The sequence below is a fragment of the Agelaius phoeniceus genome, chromosome 7, assembly GCF_051311805.1.
Source record: "Agelaius phoeniceus isolate bAgePho1 chromosome 7, bAgePho1.hap1, whole genome shotgun sequence".
Lineage (NCBI taxonomy): Eukaryota > Metazoa > Chordata > Aves > Passeriformes > Icteridae > Agelaius > Agelaius phoeniceus.
This window is the reverse complement of record NC_135271.1, coordinates 29,635,026-29,655,394: the sequence shown is the minus strand read 5'-3', so window position 1 is coordinate 29,655,394 and position 20,369 is coordinate 29,635,026. Positions and strand designations below refer to the sequence as shown.

The following is a 20,369-nucleotide window of genomic DNA, read 5'->3' as shown; positions in this document are numbered from 1 at the left end:
TAACTCTAAACACACTACAAAGCAGTTGGAAAATCACTTACAATCAGTTTTATAGAGACCACAATATTTTTCATTAATCATTTTTTAACAGAGTACTGAGCTATTAAGCTTTTTTGCCAAAAATAGTGACAGTGATGTAATGAAATTTGAACCCCCTGCTGCCACTTTCCTTGGCAGACCTGAGTCATAAGTAAGCCTACATGTCCCACATTCCACCACCACAATCTCCCAAGGCCAGAGGGGCTGCCTGCCCCAAGTGTCAGCCCAGGAGTGAGGCACAGTGTGGATGAGAACTTCAGAGCATGCTGAAGGTGCTCCTCCCATGCAACACCGCGCCAGTAAATCCCCCCCGAAAAAATCAGGTGTTTTACTTCTTCTCTTTTTATTAAAGTTCCTAAATATATAGACATCTATAAATAAATATACAGACAGATGAGTTTTAGTCCCTAAAGAGTTCAACAAGGGTACCAAACCGAATTCAGTTGGGCCTGAAGCTACTGGAAGACACTGAAGAATTCCCCTACAGAGTAAAGAAAGAATATTTAGGAGACTCTCTGGCCTCAACTTGCACATGGAGGAGTGAAAAGCCTATCTGGCACTCAAGTAACCTGATACAAATTTTAATTGAGACACTGGGGACTGCTGTGTAACAGCCTTCTACTCAGCAGGAGAGCCTGGATTTTCATTCTCCTAACTGGGATAAAACTTCTGACGCTCACCAACTCCAGGGGAACAAAGTGACATCTAAAATGTTACTGTCAGTATTTTTGAGTCCTTTAACACCAGCGATGGTCTTTGAAAATAGTTTTTGGCTGAGAAGACAATCCTTTTGGTGCAGGGATTACAAAATGTAATCTTGTAATTTTTGTAATCTTTGTGGCCTGAGACAGGACATTACAAGGGTGTGAGAATGTAGATTGTCCTATCCTGTCTGAAGGAAGCTGTGGTACCAAAAGCAGGCACTAACTTTTCACCCTTAAAACCACTTGCAGAGATCTGGACAGCCAAAAGAGAGACCAACAGAAGAGAAGTTACTCTGGGTGTTTGAGAATTTCCCTCCCCAGGGAAATTCTGGGGAGCTGCTGCTGTCAGAGAGAGGAAGCCTACTTTACTGGGGACTTTTGGCATTTCAAGGAAACTCTCTGAGGTACCCAAAAGGAGTGGTTTGAGTATGACTTTCCACCACACTGAAAAATGCCACCCCTTACACAAAATGCCAGGGCAGAGGAGGTATACCAGTCAGTGATGGAGAGCTCCTGCCTAGGCCCAGGAGGGGTGATGGGTGACAAGCTTTATTCACAGGCACAGGTGGAAGTGGATGAGATCTATGTGGCCCTGAAATAGGATTTGGCCCAAGCTGAACAACACACAGGAGGATCTCCCATAGGGAAGTGCACCTTTTCCAATTCAGCAGTGATAGATGTGGGGGATGCAACACCATCCTGCTGCAGGTAGGGACCAAAAGGGGAGAAGTGGGAGGCAAGAGCCTGAAGGGTCTCTGGCAGAAGTGTATGGGGTAGTTCTTGGGAAATAAAACATGTCAAGGCAGTATCAAAGTGAGCATTTTTCCTGCCATACTTAGGCTGCAGAGAGAGGATATATTTTTTGTTTTGTTTTGGACATACCTTTTCAAGAAATTGCAGAGTTAGTTTAACTCAGTTATGCCATTGTAAGAGGTATATGAAAGGTGCAGGTGTTGGGGAGCTAGCAAGGACCAGTAAAGATAAATAATAACAAGAACAATCAAAAGACATGACTTGTAAGGGAAAAAAAGTGAGGATGCTGTCAGGTGCTTTCATGGCTCTATGCATGTTATCCCAGGCCCCTGTGCTCTGTCAACCCTACAGCATCTCCATCTTCCTCCACACTCCTCATGCTCACTCCCTCATCCCAGAGCATCCAGCCAAGCGCACTGATCCTCCAGTCAGCATGATCTGCAGCTCACACTGGGTAATTTCCCAGAGACCTAAAACGCCCTAAGCGCTTTGCATCTACTTCCTACCACCCCAGGAATACAGTAACAGAGCAGGTTACTGTGTGTGCCAGTGACAAGTGAGTCAAGGGAGCCCTGAGCCAGCACATGACCCCAGGTGTGAGAGCAGTAACAGCCAGATGCACCTATGGTCCACAGCAAGTTGCATCCAGCAAACCTCATCTGTCAAACACAATTGAGACTTTTATGGAGAAAATCCAGTGGTGCTGCATCCATAGAAAATTACAGCTAAGAAATAAGCTGCTATGGTGAGAGAAAGTTGTTTTAATCCAAGTATTTTAAAAATATTATTTTTTCAGTGAAATACTTTTCAAGATATGCAGAGGATCACAGGCAATGGCTAACTTTGGAGGACTGCCTCTGGTAACCAATATAGTCCTGTTTGGAAAAAACAGCTAAGCTTTTGGTCAGTCTACATGTTTGAATGTAGACCTGAGAAAAGCTGATAATGTTAGAGAAAACACACTATAGCAGAAAGTATCTGACTCACTGAAAACAGAAATTGCTAACATCTAATCCATACTCCTGTCATTTCTTTCAGCCAGTGTGCCCAGAGGAGTCGTACAAAAACACTCCTGTCTATTCAGGCAACAAGGGTCAGGTCACATTCCCCACCATAGCAACCTGGTCCTGGGGAACAGGACCTCAGCGCTGCAAAGGACACCTGGGGCAAAGCCCCTGCTGCACCAGGCACCTCAGGAGGGAGTTTACTCTTCTTGAAACAGGCACATGTGTGTCCTTCCTCAGCAGGAGGCCAGGGCCAAATCCAGCAGAAGAATCTAATTACTGGGCTGTACTCCAGTCCTCAGGACAGGAGGACACATGCTCAGACACTGCACCCTCTGCCAGCTCCATCCCATCGGTGCCCCCACACCAAAAAATGAAAGGCCCTTTCCCCAGCCACTCTGCAGAAAGCCCTAGGGCAAAAGGCTTCACCCTCTCTCCCAGACAGAAGTGATGGCTAAGGATGAGCTGTTTGTGAGCCCTCCTTCAGCTGTACAGAACAGAGCTGCCTGCACCACTTCACCATCTAGCACCCACCTCTTATCAAGGTGAGTGCTGGAACCAACACACGAGGCTGTTATCCAGGCACTGCCCCAGCACAGCCAAGGAGGATTCTCACAGACCTTGAAAGGGACACTTGTCTGACTCCCAGTGCTCTGGAGAGGCCACAGGGGCAACCTTTCCACACAGGGACAACGCACTTGGGGCAAGAAAGGACCTGATGTCTCTCTCCAGCTTATTTCCTCATCAGTTCCTTCTTGTGAACATTTTGTGTCCACAAAATAGTGCTCCTAACATATAGCCCAAGAGCTTCTCTGCAATGGGGCTACTTTTTCCAGTGTCTCATCACTGTAGTAGTGATCACTCAATGTCATGTGGCTGCTCAGCACTGCACAGCTTTCTCCCCAGAATTGTTTTAAACTCAAGGAGCTGTTGGTAGGGTGAACAGGCTAGTTCAGAAATTAGGAATTTTTGAGTATTGCCTCCAGATTATTTTGTCCTAAACAAGAACAAAAATAATTGCACTTAAGACCAAGACTTTTTACACCATCTTATCCTCACAACATGGCACCACTCATCTCTGACCAGGCAGGGTCACTCGTGGCCTGGCAGTGGCAGGCAGCAAACAGTGAGGGGCAGGGAGGGATGTTTCCCACAAGGCACACCTGGTGACCCAGAAGCAGAAAGGGACAGTCTGACCTTTGTAATCCCCAGCTTGTTACCATGGGAAAACAGCTTTTGTTTACATGAGCATATCCACCTTTTGCCTTTCCACCTACTGCTCCACTTTTATTTCTAGGTTGTTACAACTCTGACCACTTGTTTGCTTTGTGTAACACAACAGCAATCCTGCTCTTTGAATCAAATTGGAAACCAGAAACCTGGAGCATTTTTTCCCTTCTATCCACTTTTTATAGCATAACAGGCCAAAAGTACCATAAATTAGTCCACCATAAATGGAGGGTTTTTTTGACATTTGAGCTGTTGCAACTTTTAGTACACATAGAAAAAAGTCAAGAATGTAATCAAATATGGAGAGCAAGCTCTGGGATTTTGCTGGTGGACTTCTGCTGCCCACAACTACCCACAGGTGTGCTGCAGTCCCCTTCAGAGCAGTAGTAATAATGAGAGGGGCAAACCTGTGCAGGTCCTGAGGCTGGGATGAAAAGAGCCCATCTGGAGCTGCAGATTACATTGTGGGAGCTATGGGATACCCCACACCACATCCTCTCCATGCCCAGGGCACTAAATGAATAATGATGTGACCTGTACAACACCATTGCTGATGGTGCCTTCATTCATCTTTCTCTAATCAACAGGATGACATGAAGCAGCAGTCAAAAACATTTAACAACAATGGACACTTGCAGAAAAGGTTCAAGGACCCCTCACACTATAAGATTGTTTCATTTCTCAGCAGGTATAGGTTTAGAATTCAATTCAGTGTTCAAATACGCTTTTTTAATATAAAGCATTTTCATCATCACAATCAACTAAGTCTTACTAAACATGCAGTGAATTGTGGCTGTTCTACTAAAGGTAGCATCTATAAAATGATATTAAAATAGTAAGTGCCACTAAAGGGAAAATCTAAGGCATATAAGGGCAAGACATGTGGAATGAATTTAAAGCATCATTTTCCAATCCCTCTTATAAATATTACAATATTCCTATGAGAATGTTGAAAAACTACAGTGCACAGAGATCAGCTCAGATTTCACATCAAAAGCCCAAACAAAAAGCTAAGTGGCCTGGGCAGTCATCAGGGAAAGACCAACTGCACAAGCAAGAGTGCATTGGAGTTTTTACAGCCCAGGTGTTGACATAAATTAGAGTAACTTGAATACCTGCCATTAGAGGAGCAATCAAAGACTGATCTGCCTGGAGTGTGGGAAAAACAAAACAAAAGCCAGCCCCAGATCTGCATAATGTAAGGGAGCCTGCTCCACCACAGACAGTGCAGAAAACCACCACCTCAGAGCCAGGTTACTGTCAATAAAAGCCTCGGTTCAATGCAGCATGACCCATAAATCAGTTTTGTGAGAAACAGGCAACCAGGCCTGGCAGAGATTTTAATTAAAAAAAAAATCTAATTTTCCATTCTTGAAGTTAATTTTGAATGATTTGAAGCTGCAAAGTGGTGAGAAATCTCCACTGGACAGGGTAGAGATGGAGAGCTTGAATTTATTCTCATTAGAGTTCATGGAAAGGCTCAGGCCAGTTTTCAGAGGCAACTGGATGAGACTCATTGTACCTTCTGACTTTGCTGAAGCATTTGAACTTTGAGGTCACATTTAGAGATTAAGAAGAGTGCATCCCATGAAGTCCCTTGATGTTCTCTCCCATGGAGGGATTTGCACTGTAGCTCAGGGTTAGTCATTAGACCAGATCATTTGTGAGGCACCCGAATCATATTTGCACATAAGTAATGAATTTGAAAAGTGCCACAGACAGCAGGCAAGGCTGGCATTGACTCCCACAACCCCATCCTTTGGATCAGGAAGGCTGGTGGAGCAAGGCCCACAGCCATAGTTTGCACAGAGATGCCATGCCTTGTGCTCAGCTTGTACTGCTGGTACTGCTGGTACCTTGCTCCATGAACCTGGGGAGAGCAACCAGCAAGATATGCTGTCATCTGTCTCCAAGGACCACAGCTATCAACAAACTTCCCATAACTTACCCTCTGTGCCCTGCTCACAAAACACCCACTGAACACAAACTCACATCACTTCTTACTAACTGAGTAGGTACTAAAGGAGAACTCATTCTGCATATCCCCTGTATTCCCTGTGTTCACAAACTTTCTCTGACCTCCACTTCAAAAAGCTGTAAAACAGCATTTGATCTGCCATTTGAAAGCTTATTTCAGTAACATGGCCAGGAAAAATTAAGCTCTTTGTGGACACCACTGGGCTGCTACAAAACAGTTACTTTTTTACAATTCACATTGCCTAGGGAATTAGCACAAGTTTGCAATAAAGCAATTGAAAATTTTCAGTTTACTGACTTAAAAATGAATATATACCATATACAAAATATACCATTACTTTGCATACTTTTAGTATTTACCAAGGTAGGTATTTTATCTTAGATCCTCCTCTGAGAATAGCTACAAAATGAAACTCTCTTACAAATTTTACAGATAGTCACTTATTACTGTAAGCTATCACTTTCAACCCCCCAAAATGCAGATATAGGTGAAGCTAGGCAGTGTATGCTGGGCATCTGCACACGCAGAAGTTGGACAACAAAACACCCATTTGCACAAACACCCAAAGAAACTCTCAGTATCCATTCTTCCTTGCTTGGAAAAGAGCTCTGTCTCTGAGGTTTGGCCTGCTCTCTAGTTCATGCTGTGTCTCGGAAAGCTTTCACATGGGCTGCTATGGTTTCAGTAATTATTTTTAAAGGATCTGGGAAATATAAAAACAAACCTGTGGAAGAGACTTTAAAATCAGGATGGAAATAATAAAGGGGAGGGAAAAGAGGGGACAAAAAGTATTTTGAAGCAATGAGAGGGTTTTCTCTTTTCTCTTTCTTTTTTGAGCAAACAACCCCTCCCCAAACTCTGGGACTTGAACTGGCCCTTCTTCACATTGGAGCCAATCTTAGCTCATCCCAAACTACTCAAGATACTGTGGCCAAAAATTCATTACCTGTTCTCAATGGTCTACGAAACCTTAGAAATTGCATCCAAAGCAATAAAAAAACCCAACCAGAAGGTAAATCGAGGATAAGAGATTAAAATTAATCTCAAATGTCCTACCATACACATTTGGGTTTGAAAAGGATCAATTTAAAAACAAAAAAGAAAAATAATAATATTACTGAAAACACCTAATCGCACATGTGAAATGACATGATTACCTAATATCCTGGCAGTACTGGCAAATGATGCCATATTCTAATCCATATTAAAAACAAAGCCAAAATGTTATGCTCCTGCACCACCCAATTATCTGCCTGGGTAGAATCCAGCAGTAAACTTCTCCTGCAACTTCAGAGATATAGACAGAGGAAGCAACACATTACTGCTATTAAAAATGTTCAATAAGACAACATTAATACTACCTTTAGATGGATTGTACAAAAGTAACAGATCAGATAACCATTAAGGAATCATTAAATAAAGCAGGTTGTCACTATCTCTGTCTGGTTCTTTGCATCAGATATAAAAATCTACTAAATCTGACCATCATTTTCTCTCTTTTTAAAAATGTCATTTTTAATCTGATATTGAGTTGGAACTACAAGAAAAAATTTTAAGAGTCTATTTTTTTCATTAAAAAAAAAAAAAAAAAGTACCACCTATCCTTAGCAGGAACTGCTCTGGTTTCATTCCAGACCTAAGAAGTCTTAGACTTAAAAGGAAGATATAATCCAAAAGCAGTAATGACAATCTGTATGATAAATGATGAGGGCTGCCAGTTGAAGTTTTAGGGCTAAACCAGAACAGCAGCAGGGACAATAAAGATTCATGTTTTCCTCTTGAGTAGTGAATCTGCTGAATCCATCATATGCCTTACTCTGAGCTGATCAGCACTTCCTGCCTCCAACACCAGTTACTGGACAAAAAAACCTGCTACCTAATGGAAACATGTACAGAAACCCCACAGAGATCTCCTGCTCTAGACTCACTCCTAGGGAAGGGCAGCTCCAAAGCGAATTGGTGGCCTGCAGAGTGCCCTGCAGAAGGTCATCTCCAGCCCAGGGGCTTTTGGAACCTGTGGACTGGTGTTCAGAGATATCCCCAGGCAAGGAGTCTGATGCCCTGGTGCCTGCTCACTCAGATTCCCATCTGCAGCTGAAGCAGTGCAAGGACAAATCTGAAATTCTCTCTCCTCTGTTTGGATTTAGTTTGTCTATTTGCAGAGCAGTCAAAATCTAACCCACAGCACACTGAGCATCTCTCCACAGGTTATAGGAGAGACCTCAGCCTTCAGCATCAGAATTTGCATGTGTGCAATCACCAGCAATACTCATGTGCTGTTCCTATCACCAGCAATTTCCACTTGGTCCAATCTGGAAAACATCCTGAGTAATATGAGGATGAATTTTTCTGTTAAGTATTTCCAACGCTGCCTTTTGGCAAGAAAAAAATGTCAAAAGTCACTTGGAAAAGAGAGGTACAGCTAAGAGACATTTCAATTATTTCATAAATAAGCTGCCAAAATGCAAAGAACAAAATCCAGGCAATACTAATATTCTTCATATTTATATCATTATAAGCTGAGATCAAAGTATTGACCAACCACAATTACACTTTGTTTCATTTACTAGAACAGAGCTACAATAAAAATTTTACTCACAATAGCTTTGTAAAGCCATTTTTACATAAATCCTTCCATCTGTTTTTGTAGCAGGACTTGATATTTATATAATATATATGTTCATGAAATATAGGTGAGATAACATTGAATTGGAGGTTTCAGATTAGACACCTGGGCCTTTAGCTGAATACTTAATGATACTGGGACCATGAAATTTGCATGTATGCATATGAGTACACAGCACACATCTGCAGCAGGTGATGCCAATTTAAACACCTACAGTGAGGGCACACAGTTGTCTGTGACTAATCTAAGGTTTCATTGTTCAGCTGGAAGCCCTGTAAGTAAAGATAGCTTCTGAAGATTCATTTATGAAATAGGCTTCTCTACTTGTTTTGGCAATTATCTAATAGATGGCAAGGTACCAGTTCTGTTTTTCATCAGTCCGTGGTTCCTTCAATCTCAAAGCAATTCTAATGTTACATAAAAAACAACGCAGGAATTTAAATTCCCTGATCTACCTGGAGAGGCACTTCAATTTGTATGTGTTTAATAATGTGGGGTTTGGGTTAAAAAAAACCCAAAAAAACAGAGAGAGGAAAACTATTTTTATGTCTTGTCCAAGTCTGAGACCTGAAGAGACTTTATCTTGATACACTGACATCATGGCACTGCTGATGAAGCACAGGGCTCTCTGACTGATGCTGACTGCCCCCCTTATCCCTGGTCCTGCAAGGGACACAGCAATTGGTGCTGCTCCAGCTAGGACTGGGAGGACGCAGATTGCAGAAGCAGGAGGGCACACAGTCCTGTAAAGGGCTCTGGTTTAAAGCGTGGCACAAGTGAAACAAAAAGCATCCAAGGACAACAAATTGAAAACGCCCATCTGCTTTCCTCCCCATCTCCAATTACACAAGTTTTTGCTCCAGTTTATTTCTCTTTGGAAACAACTTTTTACAGCTGCACATGGCAAGTACTTAGCTAGTAAGCAAAGAGGAGAAGCTGGAAAGAATGATTATTAATGGATTCTGCCAAAAAAATAGTCAGGACAAAGTCACAGCTCAGGACACAAACTAGCCAATCTCCCCCTACACAAAGACAAAGGCATGTCCTGAACTGCCTTCCTGAGAGGGAAAACAGCACAGCTGCCTTGCCTGCTGCAGCTACCCGGGCTGGAAACACACAGCACCCCTCCACTTGATACTTAGGAAGCTGGTTCAGTCAACACATGTCAAAAGAGCGTTTCCCAAGTCATGGTGAGTAAAAGCCAAGAGGTTCCACTCAGTTATCTGTATTTTATTTTAAATACTTATATCTCTAACTGTTTTATATGACCTTCAACAACAAAACATTTCCATGAAGCAAGAGTAGCCAAAGGCAGTGTGCCATGTGGGGGCCTGCCCTGGAGGGCATGGGTTTACCAGGGGGCTCAGGCCAGTGTAGTGACAGCCCATGTGAGGCTCAGCTGCTGACTGCACAGCTCAGGCCCAGGCAGAGGTGCCAGGAAGGTGAATATGCCAAGAGGGACAAATGCACATCTTGCCTGAACTCGGCAGGAGCCACAAGCCATTGCCTGAGGAGAGACAGGGTGCCTCATCCACTGCTCCAGGGTCAGCAGTGCCTCCTGGCTCTTGCCAGTGTTTTGGAGTGGTGCCCAGCCAGCATGGCACCATGAGGTGCTGGCACCTCTGAGGCAGCCTGCCACACAGGTGGCACCTCACAGGTGGCACAGGAACTCACTGGGACCCAGGGAACAGCCAGATTTGGAGGTTATTGGCCTCTGCCCAAGATAGCAGGTCTAGCTGAGCTCCTGCTGGTATTCCAAATGCAGGTTTATTGCATGAAAGTAGTAATTTCGTGTAGTTCAAGCTAAAAAAAAAGTATGTAGGACATACCAGTGCCATGAAAACATACCCACAAAACCAAAAGCAGCCACATACCATCATTCAGCACTTGCATTTCCTCTTCAGAACATTCAACAAATGCTCTTACTCCAAAGAACAGCTGTAATTTGTCCTTGCTAGTGTCAGTCTACCAGCAGTTTAGAAGAGAAAATAAACTGGTACCTGCAGGCTTTAGTGCTCAGTGCAGGTGCCCTGAAACAGCAAGTACTGGAGGGTGGCAACCCATTTCCCCTTATCTGTAATGAGAGTGGCTGTCACAGTTGCTGAACCCCAGCTAAAGTTATCATCACATCTGCTGAATCCTGTAAATATGGCCAAAACCCTGATCAAACTGGCTGAGTGATTTGGTTAGCTTGCAGGGGTAAAACCAAACTTTATTTTAAGTAAATTTAAAAGTTAAATTTAGCACATGGCAGACTGACCTGTAACTACTAACATCTTTGCTTTAAAAACCAGAATTTGTAATTAGATGGAGAGTTAAGAGCTACTTCAAATCTGAGGCCACAAGCTTCCAAATAAAAAGCAAATTTTTTTCTAAACTCAGAGAGCTGTAGTATCTGGATTAAACTCACAGTTGAAAGGAAGCTTTGGATTGGTTTTATGAGGTCCTAAGACATTATTATTCTCATGAAGTTTACTTTCTCTTTTAAATTGCAGTCCTGATGACTGGCAGTCCTGAAAAAATGATGGTGCAGGGATCATTGTTTTCTTCCACATGTGCTAAGGCCCTTGTGAGCAGGCAGGCTCACAGGAGGCTGGGTCACAGGGAGAGCCAGTCCAGGCAGCACCACCCAGAGAAAAAGCCCTGCTTCTGCACAGAGAGGGTACAGCAGCACCAGGGCTGCTGCATGAACAAAGCCTCAACTCTGCAGCCAAACACTTCTTCAGGTGAGCATTGATCCACCAAAACTTGCTATTAGGGAATGTTGCTCAACACAGCCTAGTGCAGACAGCATGAATTTGAAGTTTGCCATTAGTACCAGACTTCTGAGATCTGTGATGTAAATGAGCAGTTTTCTGTTCACCTGAGAAAGCAGCAGGGCCTGCCTTTCCAGGTCCCCCTCTTAGGCCAGGAGCAGACCTGGTCACTACCCTGCCAGCTACTAACAATAATTCAATACCTTCCCACAGTGCAGAGTGTAATGCACTCAAATTGTATCTGTTTACTTCCAAGAGAAAGATCATCAGGAAACTCAGAAACAGCATTTTCCTTTCCCTCCCTGAAAAGTGGAATATGAAATACACTGTACCATCCATATGGAAATGCTTATTCCTTTAAAATAACTATTTAGCTTTCATCAGTAACCAGAAAAATCTCAAAGTCACTGTGAACAAGGAGACTGAAATACAGAACAACAGACAGCAGGGCTGGAAGATGGCATCTACCCTTCCTTCCCCTGAGTCACCACAGATTATATCATTCCTGGCAGTATTCAACTCTTTTTCTCTAAAAATCTCCACTGATGGAAAGTCTGCAATATCCCTGTCATCTATCTTGTTATCCTATCAGCCAATGAAGCTTTTCCCAGTACTTTATTTAGACCTCTGTTTGCTGTGATTTCATTTACTATTTTTCACACTATTTACAAGTGATGCATGAAAGAATTCATTCCTTTCTTCTTCATGGTTACTTGAAAACTGGTTACATGTCTCTTTGAACTTCTCCTCTTTAGGCTAAGCAATCATATTTCCTTCAGTCTTTCCTCACAGGTGGTATTTGGGCTGTCATTATTTCTGCTGTTTCTGGGACCTTCCATAATCCCCTATCATGTGTGAAATGGCTGAGAGTGACAATGTATCATCTTTGTCTCAGTATTGCATTGTGAGGTTTTAAATGCCAGTTTATAAATACTCATATCTTCCTTACCCTGCTTGTCTCCCTTCTTTGAACAGCCCATCCCCTCCTACCCAAACAGGGAGGTTTGACTCCTGACCACACAGTGGTACCATCTTTTTCAGTCCTGTGGACTAATCCTCCAAACAATAGTCTTTGCACCAACCCTCATCCAGCAGCAGTCCAATGCCTGGTAAGAGCTGTGGATCCCCAGATGAAGTGAGACATTTGTCTGTTCCTGGGGCTAGCTCTTCCCTTTCACATCTCCCAAGCCTAGCACACAGATTTCTCCAGATTGTGGTTTCCAAAGCAAGTGCAGTGCTGAAACTACACCAAAGCATCAACCCACTCGGACCAGCTACAGACTTATCTAGAAGAAACCCTGAATAGTTTTGTGCTCATGTCTACAGAGAACCAAAATCCCAAACCACTCTGTGACCCTCCCAGCATCAGTTTCTACATGGCCCAGTAACCATAAGGAAGCCACAGGTGGGGTTTACAACACAGAGCATTTGAGATGGGAAATACTTGATCTGCTGGACTGCACCAGCTCCAGATCAGTACACTGCAGCCTATCTACAGCCCATGCTTTCTGATGGACCCTCTGCTGCAATAAGAAAATTAAACCAAAAATTACATTAAAAATTAATTAAACTAAGATTTTTTTAAAAGTAAACACACTGTTCTTTCTTACTAACCATGTGTTTCAGTGAACCTTTTCATACTGTACTTGTTCATTAGCACCAAACTGTAAACATTGCAGGCTTCACTGTGCAGTTTTCAAGTGTAATGCCATCTGCTCTAATTCATGACAGCTACAGATTCATTGTGCCTGGTAATATCATACCTTAGGTCTCCTGACCTAGCTGCTAAGCCTTAAACCCCTTCACTGTTTGCCTTGTACTACTGGAATGTAGTACAAGGCACAAAAACAAACAGAAGATAACTCACTTCACATGTTTAAAGGTTATGGATTTGGCATAAAATCTGATGTGACCTAAGGCACCTAAATCTGACATTAGGAAAGGTGTGGCACATCAGAGCATTAATCCTGCCCTGGAGAAGAATGACTCCTGTACTGTCACACTGCAACCTAAGACACGAGATAGCTCTGTAGCTTCCAACTCTTACAGGCCAGGAATGACACACAGCAGAGGAGCTTCCTGTGCTGCTGCTCACACCATGACTGCCACCCACTCCCAGCCCTCAGTGCAAACCCCACAGGCTCTGTACCTGGTCACCAGCAGGAGATGCTTGCATAGAATGGGAGGTCTGGTCAATTCAGTCCAGAATACACTTTCTGAAGTTAGTTAAATGGCAAAACCATTTCCCAGGTTGCACAATCCTGCAAGGAAGAAAGGAAAAGAACTATTAATTGTGAACTGTTGGGGATCACAGAGCCTGAGCATGTGTCCATTATGTATTTCCTTGAATAAGTAGGAATTCTGCATGAGAAAGTAGAAGCATACTATGAAGAAGAGCCCCCCTCCTTCTAAAGAGGAATCAGAACAGGGAAACACACTGGCTGGGTTCTCCTTATTGCTCACTGAGGCCAGAGGACCCAGCTTATTCTCAAACAAATTTAAGATCATTCTTCTAACTACAGCATTGCATACATAGTAAAAGCCATTACAAACCGTGGAAGGAAAACAGAAAGGCATAAAAAGCCATGGATGGGATGGTAAGACTAATGGAGTTATCCACTACAACAGCTGCTCCTAGTAAGAGACATGGTTCAACAACTAGCTTTGTAATTAGGAGGTTTATGTAGTTTAGGCTAGAGAAAAACACGTGCAAAAGCTGAAACAAATGTGTGAGGGGAAGAAAAGGAGAGGCAACAGCCTGGAAGATGTGACAGATGTGCTGCAAATAACACCCCCACAAAAAATACACTTGACCATTTTATGTATTCAGTAATAGAAACAACAAAATAAAATCTTCAAAAATCAGTCATTTTAAAATAAAATGTAAGAACAGTAGCCTTTCAGCATTTTACAGATTTACTTCTATTTAGAAATCAGTCTCAAGAGCCCACTCCCTCACAGCCATGCAACCCTGGCATACACTATGTGGCAAAATGAAACCCACAAGGGGATTCTGCTGCAAACTTTCTGAAATTGGCCTATGCAGGTCTTGTCTGAAGTAGCTGGTGTTGCACATCTTAACTCCTACTTTTTCCCTTGCAAGAGCAGAATAACCCTGTGCTATGGATCCAAGTGCACTGTGGACACAAGTTCAACAGTGCAACACAGCCACGTAGTTTTTGGGGAGTAACACCAGCCAGTGATTAAGGTGACATTGAGTGGTTTATTCTATTTATTTGCAGAATTAAAGATTCTTTAATGAGGCTTTAATCTAAATTTGAAGCTCCCTCAAATCAATAAACTTCTATATTAGCATTGCTGAAGGGAAAGAAAAAACCAAACAACTAAAAAAAATACACAGAAAAATGAATTTTTTCTTCCATAGATAATAAATGCACAGACACATGTACACAGTCTCTGAACTTCTGAAGTGCAGCTGAAGAGTAGCCTCTGCTTCCTAAGAACAGAATTTGTACCCATCTGGTTCCATTTTTTATCATGTTCTTTTTGGTTTCCTTGTCTCTCATTCCAATGCAATTTTAATTCATTTTGTTTAGTCTGTACTTTTTATTCCCTTTCCTCTTTTTGCAGATTTCCTTTTTAATTTGTTAGAGGAAGAAACATTCTTTCCCTGGATTTCATAATACAAGCTGCTGGAAAAGGCCCATTCAGAAATCCCCCCTCTTGAACAACTCTCCTGCTCTTTCAATCCTGTTATCCAAATATGTTCACTCCTGGTAGCAGAGTAGAAGTGTTAGGGTTTATTTATTTAGGAATGTGCATCAGTTTATTTTTTAATTCCATTTCAAATACCTGGCACAAGCCACTGCATGGAGGCTCAAATATATTATTTACAAGCCATTACATTTAGCTTAAAACAACTCCTAATCTATCTGAGATGAGTCACTATAAGACAGGATTAGGCTGAAATGAAAATGTCTGCAGTGGGATTTTACTAAATTGCTTTTAAATCGCATTCCTACTTCAACAGCGCTCCAGTGAAGACTATAAACCCTAATACATCAGAAAGGCTGATTTGGGGCAGAACTTTGGCTCCCTGAAAACTTGCTGGTTTTACAGAAGCAGAGGAGCCCAGCTAAGGCCAAAGCCTTCTCTGCATATAAAGCCCCAAAGCCTGAAATATGAGAGCAAAGCTCTGCAAGGCTGAGCCCCAGAGCTGTTTAACTGCCCAGAACAGGGCCCTGCTAGAGCAAAGCTCTGCAAGGCTGAGCCCTGGAGTTGTTTAACTGCCCAGGAACAGGGCCCTGCTATTCCCAGCTTGCCAAGACCCTCCATGCCCTGCAGCAGGGCCAGGTGCAGCACCCAGCTCCACGTGCTGGATGGAGCAGCCTGGCCTGGCCTGAGCCACTGCCTTCATCTTACACAGGGGTTTCTGCACTGACATCAGGATGAATGCTCCAGCTGGTATGAGGAGGGTGAGAGAGCTGTGGAACTCAGTCTGATTTTCTACATGACCAGAAAAACATTTTTTAAAATATTTGGGAAGAACCATGGGCAGCTTTAGGACTTCCTGCCCAACGCTCAGATCTCTGATTTTAACGCTGGCATGGCCTTTGTTACATCACTGTCATCCCCAGCAGCTGCTCTTCGTGTGAGATTGTTGACCCCACCCCTGTCCAAGCTCCTCTGCCTCTCAAGCTGTGACCCAAGGTGCAGAGTGAGCAGCCTGGCCTCCAGCCACATTGCTGGAGCTGTGTGTGTGGCTGTCACCTCCTCTTCCCCATGCTCTCCCAGCACCACATGGGATTTCCTTTTAGTTCAGATTCTGTGCACTTACTACTGTATTATACATTTTATCATCCTGAAGGTTGTTTTCTTTGTGACTTTCACTCCAACTTTGCATTTAAGATTTGTAATTAATCACAATTGCCCAGTAATTTAAAAGTAACAAATCTATATTTGTGCTAGAGTACAAAACATACATCCCATTGAAGAGTCTCCCTCTGAGAGCTCCCAAATTCTCCAGCACCAACTCAGATTAATTTAATTCCTGATGCAATGTGTTCCCAAGTTGAAACTCTCCAGCACAGAAAAGTCATGATGCAATTTCTCAACAGAAATCACCAGGAATGAAAAAACACCTTAACAAGAAATTGTGCCAGTAAAATCAAAGAGAAGAGCTACATACTTGGTACAGCCAAAACAAACTAAAAGAAGTTTTCACTATAGTCAATGATTTTAACCTCTACTTGGAAAAGTGCTTTCTGCTATTTATTAACACTAAACACGTCTATTAAAAATCCAGACCTTTAACTTATTTTATGAAAGTCTTAACAAGATGGAGAAGATTTCATCCACACTTCTAACATAACTCAGGCCCCACTGCTTGTTGTACTGCAAGGCAGGCTCCAAGCTTTGCACAAACCAAGCTAACCCACAGATGAGCTTCCTATTTCTGCGCTGTAGAGTTCTGCTCTGAAATCCCACACTGCTTACTGCCCGCTAGCACAACTGCAGTACAGAGCACTCCTCACCCACTGCTGCCAAAAATCAGAGAAAATACATCCGCAGAACCCCGGCAGGACAGCTAAAGAGATGTTTTAAGAGCACTAACCTGTGCTATTTGAATCTGTTGGAGGTCACCCAGTTCTGAACTTCCCCAGCAGCTCCAGGCTCGTTTCCTGTGAGCAGCATGTGACACACACTTCCTCACCGCACCTTGCTAGACCCGCTGTACTCACATTTTAACATCGGATGAAACTACTAACTGTCCCTCACAACATGTAAAGAAATTTCTGATCTAATGCTGAACCACTGACATTTCTGCATAGCCAAAAAGCCCTCCTCTACTGCCTTCTGAGTCACTCCATGATTCAATGGACCTTTTTGTACTGTATATTAATACCAAATGCTGAATGCGATTCTGCCACAGTATACTCAGTGTGCCTCCCCCCCTGCTTTTAAAGGGGAAACAAATGCAGTAGTGGAGAATGTAATTACACTGCAGGCGTGGGAAATTTCAGTTCAAGGGCATTTGTTTATCAAATGTTCAGAGTGGTAGTGAATTGATGAATTCAAACAGATGCAGTCATCAGCAATTTTCAGAAATACTTTCATTTGAATACAGTAAACAGAAGTTTGAGTCCTATGAAAAGTAGTTTACGTCTTTAGAAGAGTAGAGGTTTTCTCAGTTGTATCAGTGTGCATCCACATCTTGTTATCTTAGCACTGGGCAAATAGGTCTGAACATATGTCACAAAAGGAAGGACAGTAAAGTACTGTACTGGAGTACTATGTTTACAGGACTAGTCAATAGGTGGTGCTTTATCAGAATTTTATTTTTAAAGACACATAAATCTTGGAAAGGCAATCTAACCCTAAGTGCACCACCAGGTGCACTGACACAGTCTGGAGGTAAAGTTTGAAGATTACCAGGTCACAGTAGAGGCAGAATGGTCACACCAGAGTCAGCAAGGAGATACTGCTCTGCTGGAAGATGCTCCTTGTGGAAAACACGAAACACTTGTCAATCACGCTAATGGAGGGGTGAAGGTAAATGTGGCATTCCTTTATTTAGTGCAAGCTGAAATAACAGACAATGCCAGGGGGCCTGATCAGCCTGGCAAGGCCTGTGTGAAAGCAGTGGGTTACAGACCCACAGGGGTTCCCTTACAGACTGACTGCAAGGATCTTTGCTGGGGCACAGATTTGCTTTAGCTGTACCTAAGTGTGAATGTGAAAACCTTGAAGGTAGGAAGAAAGTGAAGAGACAGTGATGCTGCAAATTTGGGATACAAATCTTTTGGCAGCAACACGCAGTCATGGCTGTCCTGCATCCACCATTCAGTTCTCCCACTGCACCCCACAGCTGCCTCAAGTGTGGTGGCACAGTGGTTCCACAGCCTGTGCCCTGGACCACACTGAGGAGCTGACCTGCTGGTCAAGAGCTCACAAGATTTCTTTCCCCCCTTTTCTCACTTCCAGGCAAAACCAGCCAAGTGCTAGTAGGAAGCTGGCTGTGCCACTACCCAGGCTGTCACACAAAACCATGGCTACAGTGAGAGACACAGAGCAAACCAATCGGAGCTGCTTCTTTGCCCATGGGTAGATGAATTCTATGCAATTTCTACATAAATTAACTCATTTCCACTAAAATGTCATCTTTATAATTAAACTGTGCCAGATGAAGACATCAATGTTGTGAGCAGCCTCCTGGTGACCACCAGCCAGGGATTACATTTCCATCTGCTGCCTCAGGGCTTCTTACCACCTCTCACTAGTTCATTACTATCAAATGAGCCAAACTAGCTCCAGTAATTTATATCAGTGGGTTAAAATAATTGGCAATGGAGTAACAATGGTTTTGACAATTCCTCCTATCCACAGAGATGTGACAGTAGTGACCTCCAGCAAAGGGGCAGCACAACAGGATTTACAGAGCAGCAGCTAAGTCTTAAACAAAGTACCCTCAGCTAATAAAAGACACAAGCATTTTATGTGTAAACACACATCGGACACCCATGCAAAATGAAATACGTGCATGACTGAAAAACCCCCAACAAACCAGCCCATAAAATGGATGCTTTTGCATGAGACTCACACACACCCTTCTGCACCTCTGAGCTTCTGCAGCTGTAGTAGGAAAGCATGTGCAAACACATGTCTGCAGATGCACCTGCTCTGCCCCCACTGAAGGTTTTGGGCCAAATGGCCAAGGTATTATTTACACTGGAAGACACTTGAGAGCACTGTGAGCCTCATGCAGCTTAAGCATCTTCCCCTCGGTAAGCGTGCAGAGACATGACACTCCAGACCCCGAGCTCCAGAGGCACTGAGGGGAAGTTGAAGAGTTCAGGAAGTGGCCATGCTTGCTCTCAGCACACTGCCTCTTTGTCCTCACCCAGCTGCTCCCCCAGGAGCTTTCAGACAGCCTGGATCCCTGACAAGAGATGGGTTATTTCTCTCCATTTTAAGAAGGGGCTACGTTTACAAAGTCACTTTTAATGTGTCAACCTCTCTGTGAGGATCTAGTCACACACAATGGACTGTGCCAGAGCTGTGCTTGGAGCTGCTGGTGGGGTAAATATACTTTTATATCCCCCCAGACACTTGGGATTGTTCGAGAGGGGAGGAATTTGCTCACCCAGCAGGTAACTCGCAGCAGCCTCGCAGCCACTTTTAATCCATGCCCAAAGCAAACAGCCTCCCAGGGAGCTGCTCCAGCCAAGCTCAGAGTGCTGCACGCCCTTCAGTGGGGCCATGGAGAGGCACTGCAGGGACAGCAAAGGCAGCTGTGTGACACCGGGGACCCACCGTGTCGGCAGAGCTCTGGCACAGTGGGGTTTGCTGAGTCACCACTGACTCAGCGACTCACCAGAGCATCTGTCAACTCTGACTGTGGACCACTAACACAAGAAGGGAAACATCTGAAGCCTGATAAATTCCATCCCTTGTAAACAAAACATTTATTACTCCATCCTTGTCACAGATGAGGAATGTTGGCTGCCACCTTTCAGAGGAGCAAAGCTCCAACAGGGATTTTTGGCAGTCATTATGTGTAAGCCTACCACTCGCAACTAGTGCTATGTCTCACCTTACAAATACATATATACACATTCACAAGACTAAACTATCTCTTTAGCTTCTGAGTGGAAAGCATACATGAAGCTCTCCTTTATGAACACCTGGGTACTTCCTGGAGACACATATTAGTAACCCTGCAGATGGCACAAGTTGTTTTTAAAGCCATAAATTGACTTCCCCTCACTTGCCACGAGATCAAACAGTGTTTGATTTACAAATAAAGGACCACCCCGGCAGCAATAACAAGTTGCACAGTGGCCTGACAGATAAGCCACAGAAAGATGTTAAGAGAAACTGATGTAAAGCTATTCACACAAATGATTTGCTTGTCCTGTGCTATGGAGATAAGAAGGCAATCGTGGGCTCTGAAGTTTTTGGTTTAGATTAGAAACTTACACTACCCACATATCTGAGTATACTGGACATGATGATCCTGACTAACAGAGCATGCTGAAACCCAGCATTCAAGACCAACACATACTTTCTGCCTTATAAAAACAGGCCCTATTTATTCACTATACAGGAAATCACCCAATTCACCAATATGGCTATGACTATACACACAGACAGAACAGTGGATATGGTGAGGACTGTTTTCTATCTGGAACCTGTCACCAGCAAATTTGAGCAATTAACATCTCAGTGCTCAGGCAAATCAATCTGCACTGCCCCAGCTTTGAGGAGGCACAACACAGGCGAGTGCAAGAGTAAACCATCGTGTGGAACCGTGAACGT

The 20,369-nt window shown here is 43.4% G+C and overlaps 1 protein-coding gene across 2 annotated transcripts in view; it reads right to left on the bottom strand.

Moving 5' to 3' along the window:
* Positions 1–20,369, bottom strand: part of WIPF1 (WAS/WASL interacting protein family member 1) — a 55,922-nt gene that overhangs the window by 21,498 nt on the left and 14,055 nt on the right. The window contains exons 1-2 of one of the 2 annotated variants that reach the window (XM_077181385.1): positions 16,666–16,819; positions 13,240–13,351 (exon numbers count right to left, since the gene is read on the bottom strand). The gene's annotated coding sequence lies outside the window, so the exon portion shown is untranslated. Of the gene's footprint in view, positions 1–13,239; positions 13,352–16,665; positions 16,820–20,369 lie in introns of those variants that run through there. The other variant, XM_054636751.2, reaches the window with a different exon arrangement.